The sequence below is a fragment of the Panthera pardus genome, unplaced genomic scaffold, assembly GCF_024362965.1.
Source record: "Panthera pardus isolate Hobbes unplaced genomic scaffold, ASM2436296v1 HiC_scaffold_27, whole genome shotgun sequence".
Classification (NCBI taxonomy): domain Eukaryota; kingdom Metazoa; phylum Chordata; class Mammalia; order Carnivora; family Felidae; genus Panthera; species Panthera pardus.
This window is the reverse complement of record NW_026526843.1, coordinates 38,395,768-38,417,711: the sequence shown is the minus strand read 5'-3', so window position 1 is coordinate 38,417,711 and position 21,944 is coordinate 38,395,768.

Genomic DNA, 21,944 nt, shown 5'->3' with positions numbered 1-21,944 from the left:
GAAAGCTGAAGACATAGGATGGGTGCGCAACTGCTAATCAGGGAGAACAGAGTACCGATACTAGAGACTGGGTGGCTGGGTGACACCATTTTCACCGCTCCCGCGCATGCACATATGCACCTATGGGCACCACAACACTCCACCCCAGTAGGCTAGCAGCGCCATCTAGTGGAGAATGGAGCCGTTACACTAAGCCCCGCCCAACTGGGCCAACCTTGCTCTTCAAGAACACAAGTCTCAATGCCTGCTTAGCTTATGGATTCTAAAGTGATTCATAGTTTGACTTCTAGTGGAAAACGAAGTAATTTCAGTCCTATTTCAATCTGTTAACAGGCCCATCTATTCAATTTTCTTTCTTTTTCTTCTCTTTTCACTTCTTTTTCTTGAATACAGAAAGAGAAAAAATTCATTTTTATTTTCAATTTTTATTAAAAATATTTGTCTTTAAATTTTTTACTATATTTTTTACTTTTATATATATATTTTTTCAAATTCTATTTTACTTCCATCATTTTATTTTAGTCTACTTCAGGGTATTCACTTTTTCAAATTTTCAAACTATATTCTTTTTTTTTCTCTTGTTCATTTCTTTTCTTTTTCTTGAGTACAGAAAGAGAAAACATTCATTTTTATTAAAAATATTTTCTTTAATTTTTTTTCGACTATATTCTTTACTTTTGTGTAAATTTTTTCAAATTCTATTTTACTTCCATCATTTCATTTTAGTCTACTTCGGTGCATTCATTTTTTCAAAATCTCAAACTATTTCCTTTTTTCTTTTCTTTTTTTCCTCACTTTTTTTCTCTAATCTATCAAACCACTTTCAACACCCAGACCAAAGCACACCTAGGATCTAGTATAATTTATTCAATTTTGTGTGTGTGTGTTTTTAATTTTTTAATTTTAATATATTTTAATTTTGGTTTTTTTAATTTTAATTTTTTCTACCTCATTAATTACTTTTATCCGTTCAAAATGATGAAGGAGTTTCCCTTGTTGCCCTTGTTTCCCAGCCAGAGCGTCCACCTATGGTTACCCAGGCGAAGCTCCTACCTACACCTCTTGCGCCCAAGAGGGAAGCCTCCCTGCCCCTGTACACAAAAGAGGGATGAAGTTGGGCCTCGATAGAAGGGGGCACACTAAGCAAAGAGGGATGGTGGGTCATGCCAAATGGGCACATCTTTGTCCTGTCATCTATGAGACAACACCTACTGAAGGAATATCACCAGCTCATGCACCTAGGGAAAACTGCACTGGAGGCCCTCCTCAAAAAGTACTACTATATCAGCCAGTTGCTGGCATTATGCAGAGCTGTCAGTGAACAATGTGTAATGTGTGCCAAAAACAATGCTTGGTCTGCCCCACGGCCCCTGCTTGGCACACAAAGGATGGGGCCGCCCCTTTCAAAGACTTAGAGGTGCACTTTACCGACATACAACCAAATAAAGGATTCAGGTACCTTCTTGTAATAATCTGCACATATTCGGGATGGGTCAAAGCATTCCCGACCAGAACGGAATGAAGTTGCAAGGTGGCCAAAGCTCTTCTATGGGAGATTGTGCCTCGGTTTGGTTTACCCTTAACCATACACAGTGATAATGGACCTGCATTTGTGGCAGACATTATACAAACCCTGACAAAGTCCCTCAACATTACCTGGAAACTGCACACTGCTTACCGATCCCAGAGCTCAGGGTAAGTAGAGCGGATGAATCATACCCTCAAGGAAACCCTGGCTAAGTTCCACCAAGAAACTAATTTCCCATGGCCAGATTTACTACCGCTGGCCCTCTTGCATGCCTCATGCATGCCTGGGTCACTAGGATTCTCCCCTTTCGAGTTATTATATGGGTGATCCCCTCCCATGTTTAGGAAAACTCCCAGGAGACCTACACCAGATTGGAGACAAGGGAATAAGAGAACAGCTCCAGACCTTGGGGGCAGTCCTAAACAAGTTACAGAGATACACCATAGGGAGGGCCCCAATTTCCTTAGGAACCCCCATTCACCCCTTTCTGCCAGGAGACTCTCTGTGGGTCAATGATTGGAAGAGGGAACCTCTTAAACCACGGTGAACTGGGCCTCATACTGTTATTCTAACAACTCTTACAGCCCTTAAAGTTTCAGGTATCACCCCATGCGTCCATCATTCTAGAGTTAAGAAGGCCAACTCAGAAGAACCCACAACCTGATGAAGTGATCCAGATCCAGTCAACACACTTAAACTGAACCTCAAAAGGGTCAGTGGCCCCTGAGACCTCCAGCTCTGCTCCAACCACACCCAGAAAGCTGGCTGGCCTGCGCATGGCAGAAGCTTGAGGAACCAATGCGTGAACAAGGCCCAGGAGTTTGGATGCAGCTCTATCAGCCCTTGCCCCTTACTGGTGTCATAGCCCTGATCTTCTTACTGTTGGGCTGATAGAGACTGCACCAACAAGCTGGACATGGGACAAAAGATGCATGCTGGGTCTCACATACCTCCTCTGGATGGGAAGATTATTAAGTATTGCCTATATATTATGATAACCTCTCTCACCCTCACAGCTGCCACTTACCATTTTGCCCCCAGGATTGTTATATGACAATAAGGGGGTCAAGGGAATCCAGCGCCTACACCTGCCTCCACAAAGATTGCTACAAGGGAAAAACACCCACTCTCTGTCAGTCACCCCATTCCCCAAAGACTAAGTATTAGACCGTAGAGATAACCCAAAATATCAGGAACCCATGTCACAACAAGGGCCTCCAGAAAGGGAGGCGAGCTTGCTACACTTACCTTCCTCAATGGGAGATCTCGGATGCGGGAGGGGTGCAAGACAGGGCCCTTCAAAAAGTTATGAAGGATACCCAGGGTAGGGTAATACAAGCCGTAAAGGCGACCACTCCCCCGGCAGCCTAACAGGGTTTGAACCTGTCAGCCCTCAATCAGATGCTTACCAATTCCCCACTCCAGCATTTGGCCAACACTACTCTACAAGTCCTCCATAAAATAGATAATCACACCCAAACCTGCTGGATGTGCTTGCCCCTAAGTTGGGGGGCTTACTTAGCCACTCCCATCCCTTTGACCTGGAAAGCTCCTGAATCTCAAAACCAACACCCCTGTCTTAATTGGACTCCTGGTAACTGGAATCCATCTCACAAATGCCGACAATCTAATCTGTACAGTCCCTGAAGGTATGAACGGTACCTCTGTATGCAGAAGAAATATAACCTTAAAGAGGAATACAACCCTATGTTCAACCTCTGGGGTGTTCTACCTGTGTTCTAATTTGGCCTACCGATGCTTAGAGGCCAACTGGACTCAGACATGTTATTCTGTCTTCTTAACCCCAGAGATATCCATATACACTGAAGTTCAGTTTCTAACGGTCTTTAGCCCCAAGTGCTGGGCTAAATGGGCAATCCTGCTACCCGTCCTGATAGTAGCAAAAATTGCAACAGGAATAGGAATAGGAATAGGGGGCATAGGTTCATCCATAGGACTGTACCATAGACTATTTGAAGAGATAAATGAAGACATGGAATGGGTGGCAGATTCTCTGGTAACCTTACAAAGCCAAATAAACTCTCTGGAGGCAGCAACCCTCCAAAATAGGCGATCCCTCGACCTCCTCATTTCAGAAAAAGGAGGGACTTGCATCTTTCTGGGGGAGGAATGTTGCTATTTCGTAAACCAGTCAGGAATAGTTACGACTAAGGATAAGGAACTCTAGGAAAGAATTCAACGTAGACAACAGAAAAGTATCAATCAATGGAAAGGATGGGATCTCACGGATTGGGCTTCCTGGCTTGCTGCCCTGGTGGGGCCCCTCCTCTCCATAATTTTACTTGTATCCATTGGCCCCTGTATAGTGAATGCTGTGGTACGTTTTACTGAAAACACTGTTGCTCGCCAAAGTACAGCACATATCTTAGCCATCTGAGAGTACCAACCTGTAAGACTGAAAGGTGACGCCTACTAAAAGTTTTCTTAAAAAGCATCAAAGGGGGGAATGTTGGAGAAATGAATAAAGTACTGCGCCAAAGATGGCCCACGGGACTAAAACAAGCTCTGGTTCCTAGCTTAGGGACCCCTCTTCAGGGTTCTTCTTGCCCTGTTTGCCGCCCACGTGAAAACCACCACAGATGTAGAAGCTGACAACTATAAATTACACTTCCCATTTGGCGCTCAGATCTTTGAAGAAACAGTCTCCTCTGAGCCCACCAGTGTTAAATAAATCTCTGATCCACCAAGATCTCTGAATGCCGCTTGGCTTTTCTGCCAGTGTCCCAGCCTGGTTCTGTAACAATTATATAATGCTCTTCTTCATCTCTCATTACAGCTTTTAATTTAAACCCTAGTTTGCCTATTATAAGTATGTCTACTCCAGCTTTCTTTTCACTTCCAGTTGCATGATAGATGATAGTTTTCCACCCCCTTACTTTCAATCTGAAGTTGTCCTCAGGTCTAAAATGGGAAAAGATATTTGCAAATTACATATTTGATAAAGGGCTAGTATCTAAAATCTATAAAGAAATCACCAAACTCCACACCTGAAAAACAAATGATCCAGCGAAGAAATGGGCAGAAGACATGAATAGACACTTTTCTGAAGAAGACATACAGATGGCCAACAGGCACATGAAAAGATGCTCGGCGTCACTCCTCATTGGGAAATACAAATCAAAACCACACTGAGATGCCACCTCATGCCAGTCAGAGTGGCTAAAATGAACAAATCAGGAGACTATAGATGCTGGCGAGGATGTGGAGAAATGGGAACCACTGCTGGTGGGAATGCAAACTGGTGCAGCCACTCTGGAAAACAGTGTGGAGGTTCCTCAAAAAATCAAAAATAGATCTACCTTATGGCCCAGCAATAGCACTGCTAGGAATTTACCTAAGGGATACAGGAGTGCTGATCCATAGGGGCACTTGTACCCCAATGTTTATAGCAGCACTTTCAACAATAGCCAAATTATGGAAAGAGCCTAAATGTCCATCAACTGATGAATGGATAAAGAAGATGTGGTTTATATATATAATGGAATACTACTCGGCAGTGAGAAAGAATGAAATCATGCCATTTGCAGCAACGTGGATGGAACTGGAGAGTGTTATGCTAAGTGAAATAAGTCAGGCAGAGAAAGACAGATACCATATGTTTTTACTCATATGTAGATCCTGAGAAACTTAACAGAAGACCATGGGGGAGGGGAAGGGGGAACAATTTACAGAGAGGGAGGGAGGCAAACCATAAGAGACTCTTAAATACTGAGAAAAAACTGAGGGTTGATAGGAGGTGGGGGAGAGGGGAAAGTGGGTGATGAGCATTGATGAGTGGGTGATGAGGGATCCTGTTGGGATGAGCACTGGGTGTTGTATGGAAACCAATTTTACAATAAATTATTTATAAAAAGAAAAGAAAAAAAGAAAAGAAAATGAGTCTCTTGTAGACAGCAAATAGATGGATCTTGTTTTTTTATCCATTCTGATACCCTATGTCTTTGGACTGGAGCATTTAGTCCATTTATATTCAGTGTTATTATTGAAAGATATGGGTTTAGAGTCATTGTGTTATCTGTAGGTTCCATGCTTGTAGTGATATCTCTGGTATTTTGTGGTCCTTGCAACATTTCACTCACAAAATCCCCCTTAGGATCTCTTGTAGGGCTGGTTTAGTGGTGAAAAAGACAGTCTTCAACAAATGGTGCTGGGAAAACTAGATAGCTACAAGCAAAAGAAAAAATCTGGACCACTTTCTTACACCATAAACAAAAATAAACTCAAAATGTATTAAGGACCTAAATGTGAGATCTGAAACCATAAAAATCCTAGAAGAGAACACAAGCAGTAATTTCTCTGGCATTGGTCATAGCAACATTTTTCTAGATTTGTCTCCTGAGGCAAACGAAACAAAAGCAAAAATAAGCTACTGGGACTATCTCAAAATAAAAAAATTCCACACAGCAAAGGAAACAACCAACAAAACTAAAAGTCAATCCACTGAATGGGAGGAGGTATTTTCAAATGACATATCTGGTAAAGGGTTACTCCCTAAAATATATCAAGAACTTATAGAACTCAACACCCCAAAAACAAATAATACAATTAAAAATGGACACAAGACATGAATAGACATTTTTCCAAAGAAGACATGCAGATGACCAACAGACACATGAAAAGATGCTCAAGATCACTCATCATCAGGGAAACACAAATCAGAACCACAATGAGATATCACCTCACACCTGTTAGAATGGCTAAAGTAAAAAACTCACGAAACAACAGGTGTTGGGAGGATGTGGAAAAAAGGAACACTTGAGCACTGTTGGCGGGAACAAAAACTGGTGTAGCCACTGTGGAAGACAGTATAGAGGTTTCTCAAAAAGTTAAAAATAGAACTACCCTATGGTCCAGTAATTGCACTACAGGGTATTTATCCAGGGAATACAAAACCTTAATTTGAAGGGATACATGCATCCCTATATTTATTGCAGCATTATATGCAATAGCCAAATTATGGAAGCAGCCCAAATGTCTAACAATAGATGAATGAATAAGGGTACCTATCTGGCTCAGTTGGTAGAGCATGTGACTCTTGATCTCAGGGTTGTGAGTTCAAGACCCATGTTTGGTGTGTAGTGTACTTAAATAAATAAATAAATAAATAAATTTTTTTAAATTGATGAATTGATAAGGAAGATGTGAGATATATATATATATATATACACACACACACACACACACACACACAATGAAATATTACTCAGCCATTAAAAAGAATGAAATCTTGCCATTTGCAAAAACATGGATGAGCCTAGATAGTATAATGCTAAGCAAAATAGGTCAGCAAAGAAAAATCGATACCAAATGATTTCACTCATATGTGGAATTGAAGAAACAAAACAAAAAAAGGGGGAAAAAGAGACAAACTCAAACAGAGTTGCCTGAGGGGAGGTGGGTGGGGAATAGGAGTAATAGATGAAGTAATCTATGGAGGAAATTAACAGTACAGTTATCTTGATGAGCACTGAGTAATATATGGAATTGGTGAATCACTATATTATACATCTGAAACCAAGACAACACTGTATATTAACTCAAGTGGAATTAAAATTTAAAAAGGGAAATAGAGGCTACAATCCAGAAATGTGGGGGAATTGTTGGAGACCCTAGCACTGTGCTGAATAAATAAATATTTTACTGATTGGCAGTGGAATATCACTTTGCCTATCAACTTACAACAATGGTGCATAGGTGCCCAGCAATTACTCCAGCAAAATCCTCCTCTAAATTCAACCAGAAGGCATGATTTCTTGTCAAGGCTCAAGGACATAAAATCTATCGCTTGCTGAAGGGAAATCAGAACTAAGCATTTCTGAAAAAGTAGTTCTCCTGATTTAAATAGACAAAGTGAAATTTTTGTCCATTTTACTATCTTCATTCTTTTTGGGTGTTAGTTTTGTTGATTTGTTTGACTTTGGATTTAGTTCATTTTATGTATTTGTATATTTTTCTGTCTGGCTTCTAGCATTTTTAAGCAACATGTTCTGGAACTTAGCAAGAAGCCAGTAGCAGCAGATGGGGTATTAAGTGGGAGACAGGATTGTCTCAATTGTTTTTGGCCCTTACTTCACCTGCCAAATCAAGATAGATGATGAGTATGGGTTCTGACCCCCAGGCTAAAGCATCTATGATTCTGTATCCTGGCCCTGTCATCCATCATCTTGATGGAAGTTTAGTAAGTACAAAAACTAAACATGCCACAACTCTCATCTAACTGTCTTTAAAAGGGTTGGGGGTAAGGTAAAGTATAGATGAGTTATGAGAGAAGGAAAAAAAGTTAGGAAGAAGAGATGGAGAGGGTAGGTTGTTGTCATCTAATTTTCTTAGTTCACACCTGCATTGTAAACAGTTTGTCTTGCATATCAATTTAAAATCTTCATCTAATGTCAAGAGTGATATGTTCAATCTTTTTTTTTTTTTTTTTACTTTTGTCATATTATTGGGAAGTGACTTAGTGTATCTGTGGTCTCTGAAATCCCACAGGAATAAGATCACTCAGTACAATGACAACCTGCCAGGACAACTTGTTCCAAATCCCTTTGGCTTTAAGTAGTCTCATTATCAGCCAAAGCACAGTGTCTGTCTGGCAGGAGGCAAGTTAGACTGTCGATTAGCAATACTATGCACAAACCACTCCATACCTTTTTTGTGATCTTCGTTGGAGCCTCTCTGAGCTGTGGCTGCTCAGATGTTCTACATTATGGCATCTATCTTCTCACATGGCCTTGTGCCATGTTTTTTTAATATTTTGTACACTGAAACAACACATGTCCAGCCATGGGCCACCCATGGGCCACCCAAGCTATCACTTGGATCTGGTAAGGATAGTAGAAATAAACCCTGATTATTCATCCATAAAAGTTACTGATTAAAGACAAGTGGAACAAATAGCTCTCTCTCTCTCTCTCTCTCTCTCTCTCTCTGTCTTTCTTTCTTGGCCTTTGGCTTCTCTAGATGAATACAATCAACACAGTCTGCTGCAAACATGTTGTAGAAGACAGGAGTATGGGAATAACACAGATATTAATTCCCTGCAATTTGAATCTGTTTTTTATATATGGAAAATAATTTTTGAAGATGCATGGAAGTAATGTCTTAACACTGCTTTTTGGACTCAGTATGGAAACTGAATGGAATGACCATATGATAAGTCAAGTGACTTTACTGAAGAGACTTTTTTCTCAAGTCATGAAGGGTTGAAGTTAGAAAGAGAAAGAAACCTTTGCTTACAGACATGGAGCAACAGAAAGTATAGTATTATAGTTCCTGAAAGAAGGGAAACAAATGAAGTGAACCCTGGCTTTCTGCCTTGAGTCAATTTCCAGACCATGCTGCAGGGAAGAGGAATCCAAGTAGAGCATAGTGGTTTTACCAAATTGAGAATACAGAGATCAGTATTCAGGAAGGCTGAGGTACCTGAGGAAGAGGAAGCTACACAGAGGAAAAAAAAACCTAGAAACCTGCTTAGAGGTCCACTGGAATCTGTTGGCAAAATAATAAGCACTGCATGCATTAGGCAAAACCCTACAATTGTGGGCAATGAATGATCAGGAAACTGTGAGTTAAACAATTCCGAGTTCACATAGAACTTGAGAAATTTAAGTTCCTACCAGCCAGAGTAAAGAGACTATTCAGCACCCAGGGCTCACTCAGGAAAAGTAGGGAGCCAAGAAGCATCATGATTTCTAGTAGGACTAAATTAGCCAAGGGTAAAGACTGTCCTACACCCACCTCACAAACTTAAAAGCTTTGAAAGGATCAAATTGATATACAGGTAAATCAAGTGTTTCCCAAAAAAAGTTCAATAGTCTTTAAAGGAAGACAAGAAAATGCAGTACTCAACAGTGTAACGTTCACAATTCCATCCTCCAATTAAAAAATTATTAAACATGCAAAGTAGCTATAAAATGTGACCTATAACCAGGAGAAAAATCATTCCATATAAATAGATCCATAGATGACAGAGGTGATAGAATTAGCAGAGACAAAATGCAAAACATCTATTATAAATAGGTTTTATTTATTTATGTATTTATTACAAATAGGGTTTAAAGGTATACATGAACATAATGAAAAAGTAAATTGAATTAGTAAAAAGAAACAAATGAAAATTATACAGCTGAAAAAATACAATATCTGAAAAATTCACTGGATGGAAGTAAGGGCAGATTAGGTGCTATAGAAAAAATATAGTGAACCTGAAGAGATAACAACAGAAATTTTCAAAATGAAGCACAAGGAGAATAAAGACTGAAATATAATTAATAAACAGGAGTTCATAAATGGTCAAATTGAAGGAATAGTATAAGCTAATGGCACACTAGCTTGATTGTGAGGATGAGGTATTTGGGGAATGGTAATATTTCAGTGTGGTTAGAGCATAGAGAGTGGAAGGAAAGCCCTGAAAGATAAGGTTCTAAAATTAGGTTCAGGTCTATCAAGAAAGACCTCATATACTATGCTAATGATTTTGAACCTTATTCTATGGGTGATGGAAAACAATCTAAGCTTTTAGAGTGAGTGCTTGACATGATCAGATTTGTGTTTTTGAAAGTCCATTTTGGATGGACAGTGATTGGCAGGCAGGAGATAATCTGTGAGGCTTTGGAGAAATCAAGGTAAAACAAGAAAAGAACCCAAATTTGGGCAGTGAAATTTTTTTTAAAAAAAGGAAAATTCATAAAATTTTCAGATGGAACTGATATTTGGTGCAAGGGCCTTGAGGAATATAGGAAAAGAGAGAATGAGGATGTTGAAGAAGAGGAGAATCATTTCCAGGTTTCTGGCTTGAGCAAATGGAGGAACTATTGATATCATTCTGAGATATCAATAGCAGGAACTCTAGCTTATGGGATACAGTTTTGGACATATTGAGATTGAAGTTCCTGTGGAACACCCAGGCAGAGAAGTGCTGGAAGAAAGTAAGATGGATGTAATTGGGAATCATTCACAACGAATATGAGTTGAAGGCATAAAAGTAGATAGAGCAGAAGGAAAAAATGTCTAGATTCATATGAGAAGAGAACCAAATGTGGAACCATTGGTAATATCAACACGTAAGGATCACATAGAGAAATGGAAAAAGTCAAAGATATCAAAGAACTAGGAGATAAATATTGTGGAAACTGGAAGAGAGACTTTCCAAGGGAAAGAAACAAACAGCGTTAAATATTGCTGAGAGGTCAAATAGTTTATCCTACTTGAGGAAAAGAGGTAATTTTATCTGTTTTAATTATTCATTAGTGCCTCTACTTGAGAGTGGTTTCAGTACAAAAGCAGACACCATATTGTTGCAGATTGAGTAATAAGTCAGACACAAAGACATACAGTCGTTGAGTACAAATTGTTTTATTCAAGATGCTTGGCTACAAAGAAAATTAAGGGAACAAGGTGATAGCTTGAAGAAGAGGCACTCTTTAAGCAAGGTGATTTATTTAAGATAAAGAGTATTTGAGCATGTTTGTATGCAAAAAAGAAGTCTTGGAGAGATAGAAGAGGTGAGGGGGGCCTAATTGATAGAGTAATGACTCTATTGAAGCAAATCATAAGTGAAATGATTTGCCTTGTAAAAGGTAAAGTTCTTCCTCTACAACACAAGGAAAGGAAATAAATACAATACAGTTAGTTTAGGGCACTTCTAAGTGTCTTTTAAATTCTCTGTTAAGGAGACAAGATCATTTATTGAGGGAAGTGCACTTGGCGGTCTTGAGAATAATGGGATAAATTGGTCACAGACGTTAGTGACAAATGAAAGAAAAATAATTGACTAGGACAAAAGCAGAAGTTTTAACAATTTTGAGAATACATGTAAGATGAGAAAACTTAACTTTGAAAGCGGTACATACCAGTGTGCTTATGCTATTTGCTGTAGTAACATTTTGCAACCCAGAATTAAAAGTAAAGAAAATGGATCTTTATATACACCTTATGTTGGATATTTGCAGGGCAGGGGTGATGGAAAAACAAGTAGGTAAAGGAATTAAGGGCAAATGTGAGAGTGTACAAAAGAAATGAGGATTTGTTCTAGCTTTGCATGGAACATGAAGCGACCAAGGAGTGAGCAACTGTGAGAATAGAGAAGGTTCAAACATTTAAAAGTCTCAAATATATTGAAGAATAAGTTTAATGGGAGTGGGGAAAATTGAGAGGAGGAAGATTAGGATGCTTTGATCAGAGGGTGAGCTATCTGAATTAAAATTTCTGGAGATAGACAAGATAACAAGCTCCAGGATATGGTTATACACTTGCTAAAGTGGAGTAGAAGTAATATTTGTTGGAACTGAATGAACTCAAAAAATTGTAAGGCTTCATTTCTGAAGTTATCTAATGAATTAGAATAATTAATGGTAGCTGTGGCAACAGATAAACCAGGAAATATCAGCAAATTAACAATACAAGGGTTAGTTTTGCAGTCATGTAAAGTCAGGAACAGGCTGGTAGGGGTTTCTCATCAAGTGGCTTAGAATTCAGGCTCCTTCATGTTGAAATCCTGCTAATTCAACAGATAGTTTTCAAGGTTATTATAGCAGAGGAGAAGAGATGGACAAGACCTACTGGCTCTTAACTTCCTCAGGTCAGAAGTAACACATGTCATTTCAGCTCACAGTTCATTGGCCAGTACAATTTACATGGCCCCAATAATTGCAAGGAAGGCTAAGAAATACAAGGGAGTCAGTGGAATGTTTGTGAATACAGTTTCAGCCATATTCAGGAGAGATAGCAGGACTTAGAGTAGCATCGTAGGTTAAGTGCAAAGTGCTGAATGAAACACTTATATGTGTACAACTTGGAAGGGAGAAGAAGCAGCTAAAAAGGTGGGGAGAAGGTGATATATCTAGAATGGTTTTATTTTTTTTAATTTATTTTTATTTTTTTAACGTTTATTTATTTTTGAGACAGAGAGAGACAGAGCATGAATGGGGAGGGTCAGAGAGAGGGAGACACAGAATCTGAAACAGGCTCCAGGCTCTGAGCTGTCCACACAGAGCCCGACGCGGGGCTCGAACTCACGGACCGCTAAATCATGACCTGAGCCGAAGTCGGCCGCTTAACCGACTGAGCCACCCAAGCGCCCCTAGAATGGTTTTAAAAGACGAGAGGGTTTTGAGTGAAAGTTTAAAAGATATAATCTAGAAACCTCTGTAGGAAATTTAAGAACATGGTATACTATCCAGGTCCAAGCTCTGGGTAGGGACATAGTGTGTGATATGGCTTAAAAAATGAATTGGGGGGCATCTGGGTGGCTCAGTTGCTTGAGTATCTGACTATTGATTTCAGCTCAATTCATGATCCCAGGGTCATAAGATTGAGCCCCATGTTGGGCTCCACACTGAGGATGGAGCCTGCTTGTGATTCTCTATCTCCCTCTGTCCCTCTCCCCTGCTCTCTCATAGAATAGAATAGAATAGAATAGAATAGAATAGGGACCAGACTGGTGGGAATTGAACCAGATTAAGTTAAGGCTTTCGGCCTTTATCATGGAGGCAAAAGGATAAAATGGCGTGATAAAAGGTGCCATGTGGGAAAATCATTTGGCAATAGCATTCAGAATACATTGGAGAAGGTAGATACTGGAGGCAAGAAAAGCAGTTAGCTAATCGGGGCCTGACCAATTATGGTCATGGTGGGAATCCAATGTCATATACAGGAGACATTAAGGGAGAAGAATCAGCAAGCTTCGATAATAAATAGTTGCTGCATATTTTATCTGCCTCCAGCATGAATCAAAAAAAAAAAAGGCCTTGGAAAGGTTTGGGACATAAAAGAAAGATTAATGAGGTATTTATTAAAAGTGTAACACAGGTAGACTAACAGGCAGAAAGATTAAAAGTTGAAAGAAAGAAGTGGAGAAAGAGTATGAAGAAAAGGACCAATGGGCTCCAAGTACACATGACCTCTAAGTTGGGAAGCATAAGGCAACAGTGATCATTAGCAGTTGAAGGCCACACGCTGGGCCTTCTGGCATCTAAGCCAGAGTTTGGCAACCTTTCAGAATTGGCTTGCCAAGTCAGCATTTATTCACTCTTAATTTTAGGCTTTGCATGCCGACAATAAATTTCTCCACTTAAAAATTCTCTTTCAGTATAAGTAAACTGTTGTTGCATATGACACAATTTTTAAAAGTTTAAAGATAGGGCTCTTGGGTGGCTCAGTCGGTTAAGTGTCCGACTTTGGCTCAGGTCATGATCTCATATTTCTTGAATTCAAGCCCCAGATCGGGCTCTGTGCTGACAGCTCAGAGACTGGAGTCTGCTTCAGGTGCTGTGTCTCCCTCTCTCTCTGCCCCTCCCCAGCTTGCTCTCTCTCTCTCTCTCTCTCTCTCTCTCTCTCAAAGATAAACAAACATTAAAAAGTTTAAAGCCTAATAATCTGCATTTAAAATGAAATTATAAAGCAGATTTAGTGAGGTTCCTTTAATATTTTGTTCTGCTCTGTTCCCCACGTTCCTGTGCAAATTTATATACTCAAAGCTGTGTTCAAACCTATCTCAAACTATTTGTGTCCCAGCCCCAACTCAACTAGCTCCATAATTGTTATTATCACAGACTGCTGATTGTGGCCCAAGATGCCTGAGTTGGGGCCAGAAGGGACCAGAGGTCACCTTCTGCTGGGTCTGAAGCTTCTTCAGGTCAAGGGCACAAATGAGAAGAAGTGCAAGATCCTGTAGGAGCACAAAGCAGGGAGACCTGAAATGCTCTGTAACACAAGAAAGGGCCTCCCTGAGATCTGAAGATTGAGTAGGATATAGTATGGAGACCCAGAGTTGAAAGAGCATGTGATGTGTTTAAGAAACTGAACAATACTCAGAGAAATTGGAGTGTAGAAAACTAGTGGATAACGGTGTGAGATAAAACTGGAGAAGTGGGCAAGGTTAAGAACTTGGGAGGGAAAGAAGACACCACCATTAGTGATATAGAATGCAAGGACAACCCGTCATATATTATTTTGGCCAATAATAAAACAGATACTGTTCTAAATGTTTTATAGATAAAGCAGATATTCTTCTAAATGTTTTATAGATATTAGCTCATTTAGTTCTGATTCCCACCTTTGAGATAAGTACTGTCATTATCCCCATATTAGAGATGAGGAAAATTAGGAATGGAGAGGTTAATAACATGCCCAAGATCACACAGCAACAGAATTAGGACTCAGACTCAAGGTGTCTGTCTCCAAAGTCTGTGTTCCTAAACACTTCACGGTACTGCCTTAAGCCAATATAATGTGCCTTCTTGGACAAGCAAACAAGATTTTCTTTAGAATTAGAGTTGTTAGTGGTACTAATTCAGATACAAGAAAATCTGTTAGTATAGAGCCAGTGGACTTCAGCACACTCCATGGATAGCCAGAGACCCAGGAAAATCCACAAAAACGAAAGACAAGCATGTGCGTGTGTGAATGCACACACACACACACACACACACACACACACACAAACACAGAGACACACAGAAATTAATTTTGTTTAAAGAGATATTTTATTACTTCTGATTATGGGAAGATGGAGTAGATTTACTTTCTCCTATTCCCTCCAATAAAGTACAAGTAAAAACCCTAGACGTTATGTATATAAAACAAACAAGAGAAGATTCTGGAAGTTAGAGTCAAGAAAGCAGACTGGCTAGGAAACTGAGGACCCAAAGAATGATCTGGGTGATTACGTTCCTGAGTTTTTGATTTTTCCTTTTGCCTCATATATCGCAGACATGGAAATGAAGAAATCTCCAAATGGGAAATGGCTACAGGTGGAAACAAAAAAAAGGTCCCAACAAAAGCTTGCTTTCTCTAGCGAAATGGCCAGGAAAAGGACAGCTTTGCATGATACAAAGAATTTTAGGTAGTAACTTCTCTATTCCAGCTAAAAGCTACAGAAAAAAATGGTGGCCCAACTCTATCCGTGCTAGTAAAGGACAAGTAAAGAGCCTACAACTCGCTGGGGTCTATAACCAGGCAGCACAGCACCCTCACCAGATTTGAGTCAGAGAAGGCCAAATAGGGAACTAGAACTTTCATCACTGCCAGCTGGTAACAAAGTCAAACCTTCATCCCCCACAGTGTCAGTGGAGACTGACTACCTGGGGAAACTGAACTTCCACCCACACCAGCAGCAATGAGGCACCCCTCCCTGCTTGTGGTGGTGTCGAGGAGTTCTAGTGGAGAGTAAGGGCTTTCACCACTAACCAGCAGTCATAAGGCCACTCCACCCTATTGTGTCATTAGATGACATGTGGAGGGTATAATAAGGCACTCTTACTCATCCTAGCTAGGGAGATATCAGTAGGTGGAAACCAAAAATGCCACCCGACCTAACAATAATGAAGATCCCATGCCACCTGAGTGTCAAAGGAGTCTAAGTAAGTAAGGAAACTGGACTTCATTCTCCACCTGGCAGTAGCAAGGTGTGTTCCCTTTCTCTGCCAGAGCAGTGTAAAAGCCAACAAAATAGAAGATTTAAGTAAGATCCAGACTCTTATAATAATACACCAAATATCCAGGTGTAAATTTAAAAAAATCACCAATCATACCAAGAACCAAGATCCCAAACTGAAAAAAAATTATATCACAAGTGTTTGCATATGCCCAAGCTCATCAAAATGTCCACATTAAATATGGACAGTCCTTTGAATATCAATTATACTTCAATAAAGTTGTTTAAAGGAAGACAGTTAATAGGTGCCAAGATGACATAAATATTAGAATTACATGGTAAATATTTTAAAGCAGTCCCATAAAAATACTTAAACACACAATTACTTACATGCTTGAAACAAACAATAAATAGAGTCTCCTCAAAGAAATAAAAAGCCTCAGCAAGAAATAAAAGTCATAAAGAAGAACCAAATAAAAATTTGAGAACTGAAAATGCCATAACCAAAAAAGAAAAAAAATTACCAAGGATGACCTCAACAGCAGAATGGAGGGAACAAAGGAAAGAACACATGAACCTGAAGAGAAAACAATAGAAATTGCTCAATTTGAACACCAGAGAGAAAATAGTTTGGAAAAAAAAGTGAAGAGTCTCAGATATAACCGTCATGTCATTGGAGTCTCAGAGGAAAAAATAAAGAGGAAAAGATGGAAAAACTACTTAAATAAGTAATATTTGAAAACTTGAGAAAATTGGAAAAGACATAAACCTACACATTCAAGAAGCTGAGTGAATCCCAAATAAGAAAAACCCAGGCTCACCTGGGTGACAGTGGGTTAAACTTCTGACTTCAGCTCAGGTCATGTCTCACGATTTGTGAGTTCGAGCCCTGTGTTGAGTTCTGTAGTGACAGCTTAGAGCCTGGAGCCTGCTTTGGATTTTGTGTTTCCCTCTCTTTGTCTCTCTCTCTGTCTCTACCACTCTCTCAAAAATAAACATTAAAAAAAATTAAGGCTTCGGGTGCTTGGGTGGCTCAAACAGTTGAGTGTCTGACTTAGACTCAGGTCATGATCTCATGGTTCTCAAAATTAAATAAACATTAAAAAATTATAAAAAAATTAAAAAAGAAAAATACAAAGTAATCCATACCAAGACACATTATAGTCAAACTTCTGAAAACTTAAGGACAAAAAACATCTTGAAAGCAATGAAAGAAATGACACCTTCCTTACAACAATTTGAAGGACACAAATTTTTCATAAGGAATCACAGAGACCAGAAGGCAGTGGCACAGCTTTTTTCAAGTGCTGAAAGAAAAGAATTGTCAATCCAGATTCCTATATCTGGTGAAAATATCACTCAGGAATAAAAGAGAAATGGAAACATTCTGAGGTGAAGGAAAACTAAGAGAGTTAGTTGCCAGGAGCCCTACTGTAAAAATGAATGGTAAAAAAAAAAATCTCTAAACAGAAAAGAAACAATTCGAAAAGGAATCTTTCAGCTTCAGGAAGATAAAACAAAAGAATGCCAAAATATGAGTAAATACACTGTCCTGTTCATCTTGAGTTTTCTAATTACATTTGATGTTTGAAGAAATATCATAACACTGTATAATGTGATTATAAAAGTCTACTCCAATGAGCCACAGTAAAGAAGTAAAAGAAAACACAAAGTAAATAGGCAGACATAAGCCCTAGCATATCAATAATTACATTAATTATAAATAATCTAAGTATAATAAGAGTAAGTTAAAAAAAAAACATGACCCAACCATATGTTGTTTACAGAAAACTCACACAAATTAAAGCAATAGACAGACAGAAAGTACGAGAATGGAAAAAAATATATATCATGCTAACATTAGTCAAAGGAAAGGAAGAATGGCTGTATTAATATTAGATACAGGAGACTTCAGAGCAAATAAAATTACTAAGGACAGAGAAGGATATTACAAATGATAAAGGGATCAATCCACCAGGAAGATGTAAAAATCTTGAATGTATATGCACCACACAACAGAGCTGCAAAATATGTGAAGCAAAAACTGAAAGAACTAAAGGAAGAAATAGACAAATATAGAATTATAGTTTGGGACTTCAACACCCCTTTCTCAACAACTCATGGAACTAGGCCAAAAATCAATGAAGGCAAAGAAGAATTCAACAGCACCATCAACAAACAGGATCTAATTGACATTTACAGAATACTTCACTCAGTAATGGCAGAATACACATTGTAAATACATATTCTTTTCAAGATCCCATAGAACATTTACCAAACGAGACAGCATCCTGAGCCATAAATCAAACCTCAACAAATCAAAAAGAACTGAAATAATTCAGAGTGTGCTTACTCGCCACAATGAAATCAAACTAAAAAATTAATAGGAAAATTTCCAAACACACTTTACAGAAAGTAAAGAACACGCTTCTAAATAATCCATGAAATCAAAGGGGAAGTTTCAAGGGAAATTTAAAAATACATTAAACTGAGGCACCTGGGTGGTTCAGTAGGTTAAGCGTCTGACTCTTGATTTCAGGTCAGGTCATGATCTCACTGTTCAAGGTTTCGAGCCCTACATCATGCTCTGCACTGACATTGAAGAACCTGCTTGGATTTTCTCTCTAACCTTCTCTCTCTGCCCCCTCCAGCTTGTTCTCTCTCTCTCTCTCTCTCTCTCTCTCTCTCTCTCTCTCTCTCAAAATAAATAAATAAAAACTTAAAAAATAAAAATACATTACCAAATACAATAAAAACAAAAAATACATTAAAAAATAAAAATACTGAATGAAAATGAAATTATAACATCCACATGTGTGGGACATATCTAAATCCTGAGAGGAGAATTTATAGCACTAAATACTTATATTTGAAAAGAGGCTAAGTCTCAAATCAATAATATTAGTCCTACCTCAAGAACCTAGTAAAAGAACAAAAAAGCACAAATGAAGAAAAAAGAAGAAAATAATCAACAGTAGAGCAAAAATCAAAACAACTAAACACAGAAAAATAGAGAAAATCAATAAAACAAAAACCTACTTCTTTAAAAAGATCCATAAAATTGACAAACCTTTAGCAAGATTGACAAAGAAAAAAGAGAGAAGACACAACTTATGAATATCAGAAATGAAAGAGGGGATATCACTCTATACCCTATAGCCATCCAAGGAGTAAGAGAATGTTACAAACAACCCTACACAGATGAAATAGGCCAGTTCCTCAAAAAATACACACTACCACAACTCACTCAATATGAAATAGATAATTTGAATAGTCCCATAAACTGTTAAGTAAATTGAATTCCTAGTTTTGAAGCTCCTTTTGTATTTATTTATTTTGAGAGAGAGAGAGTTGGGGAGGGGTATAGAGAGAATCTCAAGCAGGCTCCCTGCTTGACATGGAGCTTGATCCCACAAACCATGAGATCATGACCTGAGCTGAAATCAAGAGTCAGACGCTTAACCAACTGAGTCACCCAGGCACTCCTTAGTTTCAAAGCTCTTGAAAAGAAATCCCTAAACCCAAATGGTTTCACTGGAGAATTATATCAAATACTTAAAGATTAATTAACAACAATTCTACACAATTTCTTGTAGAAAATAGAGGCTAAGTATTATGGAGCCAATATTATCCTGGTAACAAAACCAGACAAAGACAGTACAAAAAAGGAAAACTATACACAATATTACTTGTGACTATAGATGCAAACATCCTTAATGAAATGTTAAGAATAGAAATCAGCAATATACAATAAAAATTATACCCCATAACAAAGTAAAATTTATTCTAGCGATGCAAGGCTGATTATATCTGAAAATCAGTGTAATCTGCCATATTAACAGGCTAAAGAAGGAAAATCACATGATCATATCTAAATCTGCACAGAAAAGGAATTTGACTAAATTCAGCATCCATTCATGATAATATCTCTTGGAAAAATAGGAACAGAAGGGAATTTCCTAACATAAAGAGCATCTTTAAAAACCTAGAGCTAACATTATACTGAATAGGAAAAGAATGACTGCTTTTCCCCTAAGATAAAGCCAAGGATGTCCATTCTCACCACTCTTGTTAAACATACTGCTGTAAAAAAAAAAATAATAAACATACTGCTGGAAGTTCAAAAAGTGCAATAAAGCAAGAAAAGGATATAAAAAAGGTATAGATTGGAAAAAATAAAATTTCCCTTTTTAAAATGACATGATTGTCTACATAGGAATTCCCAAGAAATCTACAAAAAATCTAGAACTAATAAGTAAGTTCAGCAAGGTCACTGGATACAAGACAAACATACTAAAATACATCCTAGAGCTTCTGTTTACTAACAATGAATATAAGATCACCAAAATTAAAAATATATTACCATTTACTACCGCTCAAAAAATGAAATATTTAGATGTAAGTCTAACACAAATATGTACAGAACTTGTATACTGAAAACTACAAAAAACTGATAAAATAAATCAACTATCTAAACAAATGGAAAGACATTGTGTTCATGGATTCAAAGATTCAACAAAGTAAAGATACCATTTCTTCCCCAAATTGATATAGAAGTTTAACATAATTCTTCCTAAAATCCTAGCAAGATTTTTTATAGCTATAGAAAAGATTATTCTAAATTTATTTGGAAAAACAATAGAACTGGAATAGCTAAAACAATTTTGAAAAATAAGAATAAAGTGGGAGGGGGGCAACTGGATGGCTCAGTCGGTTGGGCGTCTGATTCATGATCTTGACTCAGGTCATGATCTCAGTTTGTGAGTTTTGAGCCCCGTGTCAGGCTCTGTACTGACAGTGCAGAGCCTGCTTGGGATTCTCTCTCTCCCTCTCTTTCTGTCCCTCCCTCATTCACACTGTCTCTCTCTCTCTCAAAACAAATAAACAAAACTGAAAAAAAGAATAAAGTGGGAGGAATCATTCTACCCAATTTCAAGACTTAGTATATAGTTATACTAATCAAATTGTGATATCAAAAGAGTGATATGCATACAAAATAATAAATAAAATTGGGAACCCAGAAATGAACCCACACATATATGCTAAACTGATTATTAACAAAGATACAAAAGCAATACAATGGACGAAGGATTCTTTTAAACATGTGCTATTGGAGCAAGAGCACATCCATAGAGAAAAAACATGAAAAGGAACCTTGACCTGTCTTACACCTTATACAAAAATTAACTCAGAGTGTTCCATGGACCTAAATGTGTGCTATAAAACTAAAACTTTCAGAAAAACGCATAGAAGAAAAATCTTCAGGGTCTAGGACTTGGCAAAGAGTTTGTAGAATTGACACCAAAAGCACAATTCAAAAAAGGAAAAATTAATACATTGAGCTTCACTAAAGTAAAAATAGTTTGCTTTGAGAAAAACCCTGTGGCGAGAGAGAGAGAGAGACAGAGACAGACAGACAGACAGACAGAGAGGCAAACCAAGAAATATAATCTTAACTTACAGAGAACAAACTGCTGGCTACCAGAGGTGAGGAGGAATGGGGAAATGAGTGAAATAAATGATAGGCAATAAGGAGTGCACTTGTGACGAGCATCAGGTAATGTATGGAAGTGTTGAATCACTATATTGTACACCTGAAACTAATATAACACTGTATGGTAACTAACCACAATTTAAATTTAAAAGAGAGACCCTGCAAAGTAGATGAAAGGACAAGCCACTTACTGGAAGAATATGTTTGCCAAGTCAAATATCAAACAAAGCACTCATATCTAGAATGTATAATGGATTTTCTAAGGTCAACAGTAAACAAACAACTCAATTATAAAACTGGCAAAAATGTGACAAAACATTTAACTGAAAAGGATACAAAGATGGAATATAAGCACCTGAAAAGATGCTCAACATCATTATCCATTAGGAACATTCAAATTAAAATCATGATAAGATGTCACTATAAACCTATAACTGCTAAGACAGAAAATAGTGACAACACCAAATATTGGTAAGAATTCAGAGAGACTGGATCACTTATGCATTGTTAGTGGAAATGTAAAGTGATAC